The sequence below is a fragment of the Mus caroli genome, chromosome 13, assembly GCF_900094665.2.
Source record: "Mus caroli chromosome 13, CAROLI_EIJ_v1.1, whole genome shotgun sequence".
In the NCBI taxonomy this organism is placed as follows: domain Eukaryota; kingdom Metazoa; phylum Chordata; class Mammalia; order Rodentia; family Muridae; genus Mus; species Mus caroli.
In genome coordinates this window covers 3,625,888-3,633,276 of record NC_034582.1, presented here as the reverse complement: position 1 = coordinate 3,633,276, position 7,389 = coordinate 3,625,888, and positions in this window count along the sequence as shown.

Sequence of the window (7,389 nt, the reverse complement as noted above, 5' to 3'; positions counted from 1 at the left end):
CTTGCAACTCATGAGGCAGCTCCCAGATACATTAATGCCCTTTCCAGGTCTCTGCAGATATGACATTAACATGCACAAATATACATATGGCTACGTACTGCACACACCAATATACACAACTAAAATAAAAAGAAAATATGTTTAAATGATACTAACTTTTGGGATAATTAATCAAATGTCATATGGTGGTTATTCATTAATGTGTGCCCAGTGCCTTACATCAAGGGTCAGTGTGTCTACAAAACAGAAAAATGTCAAGAATGTAAAGCATGCCCATGGATACTAAACTAAAAGAGTCATTCTCCCTGCCGGAATAAGCATGCACTTTTGTAGTCAAGACCCTAATAAACATGGCCTATTCATTAGCTGTTAGTTCCTATAATAAGTTAAATGAGCTCACTTCTCAATTTAATCCTCCTGATCCTATCAACAGCAACATTACAAAGGCAAAAAAAAAAAAAAAAAGTGCTTACAAAGAGGTACAGTCCACGCTGATCATTTGTGATTATACGAGCATGCATTCTTACTGCTATTGTCACACAGATGATTTGTTCTAAGTAATAAATGATCTAAAGTAACTGGAGAATAATCCATAATGCAATAAATTTTATCACTTGAAATTTCAGAGATTATAAGAGCTGCCCCCATTTTAAAAATAACTACATTTGAGTCCCTAAGAATTGCTAAATATTGCAAGAAAGATAAAAAAAAAAAGAAAGAGAGGTGTTCTCTGATTTTGGTGGTGCTTATAATATAGTAAAAATGTAACTGCTCAGATAATTAATTACTAGGTAAGCTAATAGACAATTAGCCAATTAATGCATAGCCTGGCCAGCCCAGACATCCTGACATTTAAATGATCTTAGTATACCATGATTTAAAAACACAAATGGATAAATAAAAAAGAGTAAGAGATTTCAAGAAACCAACAATGGAAATCACAAAGTTTTTCTCACATATAATATAAAGATGTGTTTTAGTAATCTTCCAGTCTGAGGTGGACCATACTCTGTATCTCCAACAAACCTTGCTAGTGATGTAGCCGCCTGTACTGGCTAGTTTTGTGTCAACTTGACACAGCTGGAGTTATGATAGAGAAAGGAGATTCAGTTGAGGAAATGCCTCCATGAGATACAACTGTAAGGCATTTTCTCAATTAGTGATCAAGGGAAAAAGGCCCCTGTGAGTGGTGCCATCTCTGGGCTGGTAGTCTTGGTTCTATAAGAGAGCAGGCTGAGCAAGCCAGGGGAGGCAAGCCAGTAAAGAACATCCTTCCATGGCCTCTGCATTAGCTCCTGCTTTCTGACCTGCTTGAGTTCCAGTCCTGACTTCCTTGGTGTTGAACAGCAGTATGGAAGTGTAAGCCGAATAAACCCTTTCCTCCCCAACTTGCTTCTTGGTCATGATGTTTGTGCAGGAATAGAAACCCTGACTAAGACACTGGCTAAACACAAAGATGAAAAGCAAATTTTCCCATCCCCCAAATTAGTGAAAAGAAGTTAGGATGACCTGGACTTACAAATGAATATAATATCTTTAGACAAATGGAAAAGTCTCATCTATAACTGAAATATGTTTGCTCATCATTCTAATACCACATGACCTTCTTGGGGGAAAAAAAACCAAGCTGACCCTCAAGTAAACCCTCTTTGGCAACATTGCCAGAAGATAACGTATTGTTTTGGGGTTGGGTTTTTTTGTGGGGGGGGGCGGTTTTATTATGTTTTGTTTTTATTGAAAATAGATTTTTCTCTCATATATCTCTACCAAAGTTTCCCTAAAAGAGCATTGAACCTACTCATAGCTTGAATACCAAATTAGTAAATATTCTCTGTGGGTAGAGGAGATATCTCAGTGGCTGAAGTGCTTGCTATACATCATAAAGAACAGAGTTCACGTCCTGGGACTAACGTCTAAAATCTGGGCAAAGTAATGCACACTTAACAATGTCAGAATGAGAGAGCAAAGCTAGACAGATGGAGCTCTGAGTCCCACCCATCAGCAAGCCTAGCTGAATTTGAATTGCCAAGTTCTAGGCCAGTTAGAAATCCTAGGTGGGAGCTACTGGGGAGCAGTACTTAATGGTGACATCTAGCTTCCACATAGAGTAAACACAGGCACACTCACAAAATGACTATTCTTTAATATACACAAGAGCAAGACTCACATATAAACTTAACAAAGAATAAAATTCCAGTAGTCTAGATCACAGGCCATGAGGTTAAGCAAAAGAACAGAAGCACTTTGGTAGGGAGTGAGCACTCATCCCACTAAAATGGAGGTTTAAGACTAGATATCAAAATTATATTTATAAGAAAATTGCAATAGAAGTCTTGGGAAACTATGTTAATATTATTATTTAGCTCATTTTAGACCTTATTAAAGTGTTCTATGTTCAAAGGTACCCAAAGTCATATCTCTTAGAGACCAAATTGTTCTTTTACAACCATTTTATTGACTTGACTTTTTAACCAGAAGCACTTTAAACTACACTGTCTAGCCTGGGCACCAGCTAACTAGAAGAAGCACACAAGCATTTTTGATGCCTGTTTGGTTAAGAACCTTAACTGATAATCATAGCAATTTAGGAGCTATGTTTCACACTTCAGGAGCTTATTTGATATCTTTCCTCCTTTGCCACTACTAAATTTTTAAATTTAAATGTAGTTTCCTCCCTTCAAACACTACCATTCATGCCCCCTCCCCCATCAAATTCACAGACTCTAGTTCTTTAATATTCCAAAATATATAAGTACAACCTTCTCAGTCACTGTATGACTTGTCTGCATGTTTGCAGGGTTGACCACTGTGGACTGAATAACCAATTGGAGGGTTTTTTCCTGGGAAGACTTTCTCTCACTATCAGCATTCCCTAAAAATAAAGAAAAATAAATGTATCATGTTTAATTGTGGCATATACAATTCATAAATAAGATATAAGAGCTGTGAATTTTTTAGTGCTTGTAATGGGTAACAAGGATGTAAAATACATAATAAAATATACTTGTGATTGACAGAAAACAGTTTTTAAAAACGATGTTACAGTTTAAAAGAGAGAACTTTCATCAAGATACAAACAAGTATTTAAAACAAGAAAAGAAATTCAAAGTAAACAAAACCTTAAAATATCAATTACCAGCACATACTGCAAACAAAATGAGTTTACCTGTTATAAAATGGTTTGTAAAATACTTAACCAAATAAACTTTAGAAGACCAAAACAATGGCTGTTAAAATATCCCAGCCCATGAGAAACTCACAAAAGAAAGTGATCATTCAAACAATTTTATCTCAATGGTTCTTTTGTTCTGGATTCTTTTTCCTAAGTATGATGAACCTGAAATGCCCCTTTACCTAATTCCTCTACCTTCTTCAAGGCTGGAAGTGAATGGATGCCTGTATTGGATGCTGAATGTTGAAACAGTTCTCTCAATAAAGTTTTGCAATAGCCTCCCTAATCTCTCCCTCTCCCTACTCTAGGTATTTAATGGGCTAGAAAATTCTGATACAAATTAATGAGGAGATTTTAGTGCCCCACAGATGGCTCTTAAGTGTTTGGAGGCTGTTCAAATACCTGCTTTGCAGAGGTAGTCTGGTTTGCCATTATTTTCAGCTACTGTACCTGGATAACCAGCCACAGAAGCAGGAGGAGGCACATGCAAAGGCTGCTGCTTCCTGTTTCATTGCAGGCGAACTGGAGGCACTAACTGGCAAGTTAATTGTTTCTTTGCTGCTGCAGGTCCCTGGGGTATGTTATGTCATCATTAGCACTGATATACTAAGACTAGCATGTTACAGTGGTTGCCAACTGTAAAAATGCTCGTTTTCACTCTTACCAACTGCAAAATAAGTTTAGCTCCAGTTCCTGAGTTTGATGCTGGATTGTAAACGCTTCTAAACTGAAGGCAGCAACCCTTCCTTCTGAAGGGAGACCTCATTTACATCAATATTTCCTTGAGGAGCTGAAGGAGTTTGCAACCCCATAGGAAGAACAACGATATCAATCAACCAGATTCCCCCCAGAGCTCCCAGGATCTAAACCACCAACCAAAGAGTACACGTGGAAGCTCCCATGACTCCAGCCGCATATGTAACAGAGGATGGCTTTGTTGGACATCAATGGGAGGAGAGGTCCTTGGTCCTGGGGAGGCTCCATGCCCCAGTGTAGGGGAATGCCAGGGTGGGCAGGCAGGAGTGGGTGGGCAGGTGGGTGAGCACCCTCATAGAAGCAGGGGGGAGGATGAGATATAGGGTTTCTGGAGGGGAAACCAGAAAAAGGGATAGCATTTGAAATGTAAATCAATAAAGTAACCAATTTTTAAAAAGGAAGAAAAAAAAGATTACTTCTATCTCCATCATAATATTCAAGAACCTCTCAACCCAATCGTCTCACAAGCAGGAGGAGTTAAACGTGTAGACTATTTCCCAGAACAGTTCCTTAATAGTTGCATTTTTGTATGAGTGAAGATAAGAGTTCAAGCCCAGAGATAAAAATGTAAATTTTTTTCACAAATTTAATTTTTATCAGTAGATTTCCTTAAAGATATAAATGGTTAGAGTAGGCAAGGTAAATAAGAAAAGGAAAACATTGGTTCCATGATCAATGTGAGACATCCCTAAACTTGCTGTTGAAAAAATTCACACCTTAAACCACTATGGTTTTTCCCTTCTATATTTGAAATAATGTCTCAAAGACTCCCTCAAATAATGTTTGAAATTGTACAGTCCTAAAGCAAAGTTCATTATTAAACTGCTACTAATATTTGTTTTAACAGCAACTGTTCAAATAACAAACCTTGGTGTTCATAACAAAACAATGTACACTTTAACTACAATGTGAGAGCTTCAGCCAGCTTGTTCTATCATGTTCACATCAATGTAAATGTTAGTGCCATGGAGGCAGTCCACAGTGAGGCCAGCACTCGCAGCACTAAGGACTGGGGAGCACACTCGTTTTCATGCTTGCAAATTCCAATAAAAGCAAATTTTGAATTCCTATGTCAAAACAAGTTATTTCTTCAGATATGAAATATCTCAAAACATTGCCTTTGATTGTATTTAAGCTGACATTTACTTTCAATGTGTCTATAAATTTGAAAAATAGTAGGAATTTATAAAACACTCTTAATTTAGATTCTTTATATTTCTAATGTTTTAAATGACACAATGATAAAAAAGTTAGTGAACTTTTGGTACTTGAATAATAAGTGATAATCATTTATAGTTTACAAATTAAAATTTTCCTAGGTGTATACTCATATTTCAAGTTGAAAAATAATTTTAAATAGTCATTTACAATATCAACACTTTTAACATATTTTGTATAGACAAGACATGAGTTCTAGGTATACTAGAAAATATTAGAAATTATATTGAAGAGGTACACAGAAATACTGACAGAAAATAAAAATACCATATTAAATATAATAAAACAACATCTATTGCTAGAATCTATAACTGAATCAAATGACAATAATTAAGGAAATGCTATGAAAATAGTCTATATCCTTTAACTCCTCTTGTTTAAAACAATAATGTCTGTTTTTCTCTGTGGGATGACTGGGATGGAAGGTTCTAGAATATTTTGATGGAGATAAAGCACTTTTCTCCTCAATAGACAAATGAACGAGTGGGCCATTGGACACAGATGCAACTTATTGCAATATAAATACCATCTGAAAATCTATACAGAAAGTATAGACTGGAAGGTTAGTTGGACACCTAAAGAGAATTTAGAAAGTTTTGTAAAGGATTCCTCTAATTTACAATTAAGAAATAGTTAATGTTATAGTTGATGCAGTTCCCCAAACACTGTAGGCTGCAGTAAGTTGGGTACATCGGCACAGTTTACGGGCCAGAAAAGACAGTTCACATTTAAGTCAGCAAGCTTGCTGAGATGATTGGATTTTCTGAGAATATAATTATCAAGAAAATAAATTCCGTGAAAATATTCATGAGAAACTGAAGACAAAAGACAGACAGAAAGTGGTCCAACTGTCCAGAAAGCCTCAAAAGCAAGACTAGGAAAATAGCAACTGGTTAAGGATGGAAACGTATATTTATGATTTATGATAGAAGAGAGGGAAACCCTGCCATGAAAGAAAAGAGGTGATCAGAGCATGTTAATGCAGTTTCCAGAATATGAAACGTAAGTATTTGACCCCTTCAAAGAAACCATCATACAAAAGTGTGGATCAAACACAGTCAAAGGTATTGAGCTTCTTGCTTTTGGGTAAACTTACCTTCTGACTGTTTTAGGAGTACTGCATCAAGGGAAATATCATGAAACACTGTTTATAAGAAGCTAGGTTGGATGACTTAAACACAAATTACTCAAAATTCAGAACTGGATCAGTTTCCAGAGTGTTTATAACAAGAACGTTGGATTGATGGCCAGAGTGGATCTATAGAAGGAAGAGTGATGACTAAAATATTACTCTTGGTAAGTAAGAGCTTGGAGTGTTTTAGTCTTTGGTTCTTGGAGGTAGAGAGGCAGAGGGGAGAAATCAAGGAGGGAACAAGGGAGAGAGAGTATGTTAAAATCAGAGACTAAATTTCTGACACTATTACAGCTCAGTTAGTTCTCATAAACACGCATTGCACAAATAGGCATTAAGCAACCCAGCATATGATTTGAAAGTGATGTAGTCATATCTACAGGACAAATTCTGTAAAGACATAAAGAACCACAGATGAACATTATTTAAGAAGTATCTGAAAGTCACCACTGACAACTGAACAGAAAGTCTCATTAGGAGAGCTTGGTAGCAAGGAGTTTCCTGGGACCAACTGGAATAGAGATCTACCAAAAACATGTCTACCAAAATCATACAGACACCTGGCAGAGCCATGGCCACATAGATCCTAAGAGAATGGAAATCTCCATGCCTCCACATACTTTCTATTAAAAGGAAAGCTTTAGAATGATGGACATCATACAGGTGATTTTTTACACAAAGAAACAATATAAATGTAATTATACAAAATACTACAAAACAAATCAGAAAAATCTGTAATTTTATTTTATGTCAATGTGAAACTTGGCACAACAAATGGATAACCAGCATTCTAGAATCTTCTTCAGAAAATGAATTTCCCTTTAAAATGTTGCTCTAAATTTCTTTTGAAAATCTGTAATTATATAAATGGAATAAGAAAATTATTAACAATGAATGATGTGCCATGGTCAAAAATATAAGTAAAAGAAAGAAATGAATGTGAGAATATTTGTGATTCTCTAATTGACTCAGCATTTTCTGATATTAGTAGACAAAAAGAATGGGATTTTGCATAAAGAATACTGAAGTTTAAATGCTTAATTAAAACAAGAAATGTGCCGGGCGTGGTGGCACACGCCTTTAATCCCAGCACTCGGGAGGCAGAGGCAGG